Source organism: Pinus tabuliformis, chromosome 1_1 (genome assembly GCF_031772625.1).
Source record: "Pinus tabuliformis cultivar Carrire ecotype Pingquan chromosome 1_1, CPIR1, whole genome shotgun sequence".
In the NCBI taxonomy this organism is placed as follows: Eukaryota; Viridiplantae; Streptophyta; class Pinopsida; order Pinales; family Pinaceae; genus Pinus; species Pinus tabuliformis.
Genome location: NC_142297.1, coordinates 500,342,602 through 500,343,824, shown reverse-complemented (window position 1 = coordinate 500,343,824; position 1,223 = coordinate 500,342,602). Strand labels below are relative to the sequence as shown.

Here is a 1,223-nt window from a genome sequence, read left to right as displayed (position 1 = left end):
AAAAGATATAATAAAGCAACTTATTACAGACATTTTGGCCGGAAGGTACGTAATACTTTTAACATCAATAGCTCTTTTGAGAGAGCATTATATGGTTCAAAATCTTCCGAATCTGGTTTGACTTTAATTTGAAAACCTATAGACTAACACAGACTAACACAATGCTGTGCAAAATAACAAAATATGATTGTGAAATTTACTCGGTATTACAGCTTGCTGACATAACCTGAGCCATAAATTAGTAAATTTATTTGCACATCCATTCATTAACTTATATGGTAAAGCTATATTATTCTAGTTTGCTCATATTCCGCCAATGCGTACAGGCACTAAACGAAGGGAAAGTACAAATCAAAACTAAAAAGTTAAAATAAGAAGCAAGCTTAAATGTATGGATGGCACCGCCACAAATTTTCACTCAAAACTATTGGACCTTAAAAAGAATATCTCAGGTGTCCGTGTAGTCTTCAGGTACGAACACCGAGCACACTAATTCCGGAATTGATTGCCCCGGCAAAATTATTACCAAATTCCGACGTTTAACGGCGTAAATGTCCATTCAGACTCCTAAATTTCTCAAATAATAATGTTTCGGTAAGAATTAAAAGAAATCAGTTAAATAAGAATAAAAAGATTCAATAAGCGTACTGCTCTAAGCAAACTCGGGATAACAGCCATCCGAAACTGCATCCTGCCTATAAAGGAGAGCTGGAATGGCAAATTTAGCGGCTGAATGACCTGCAATCACGGAAAATTAAGCATAATTTAGCATAACTTCACCCAAAGATTGAAAATTTTAAAGATTCACAGAAAATACCAAGGCATTGCGAAGAATTTAGCACCAGTCCAAACGAATTGTTTGATGAAATAAAGATTTACAGCATACGGCCAAAATATGACGCGGTACCTGCTCTGGAGCATTCATGGAACGTTTCATACGTTGCTGAATATCTTTGAGCAAACAAGTCTTCCATTCATGCAGTTTGAAAGTTCTAGCTTCATGAGATTTTTCCTCAGAACACAGAACAGGAAATGAAGAAACACAGAACACGAAATGAAGAATCTCAAGGGGTTTTTCCATCAAATTTGAGATAGACAGAGCCAACCACGGTCTTCACGGTCTGATCCACTGTATCGATGCCAGGCTTCACAGGTCTTGGTCCTGTGTTCTCCTTGGCATAATCTCCTAAATTAGAAAGGAAAACGGTTGCCCTCAACACGAT

General features: G+C 37.1%; 1 long non-coding RNA gene across 1 annotated transcript; it reads right to left on the bottom strand.

The window, feature by feature from the left end:
- Positions 1–345: 345 nt before the first annotated feature.
- Positions 346–963, bottom strand: LOC149213959 (uncharacterized). Its single transcript, XR_016250369.1, has 2 exons — positions 908–963; positions 346–738 (listed from the first exon to the last, which is right to left on the bottom strand). It is a non-coding gene; the product is annotated as an uncharacterized LOC149213959 (long non-coding RNA).
- Positions 964–1,223: the final 260 nt, after the last annotated feature.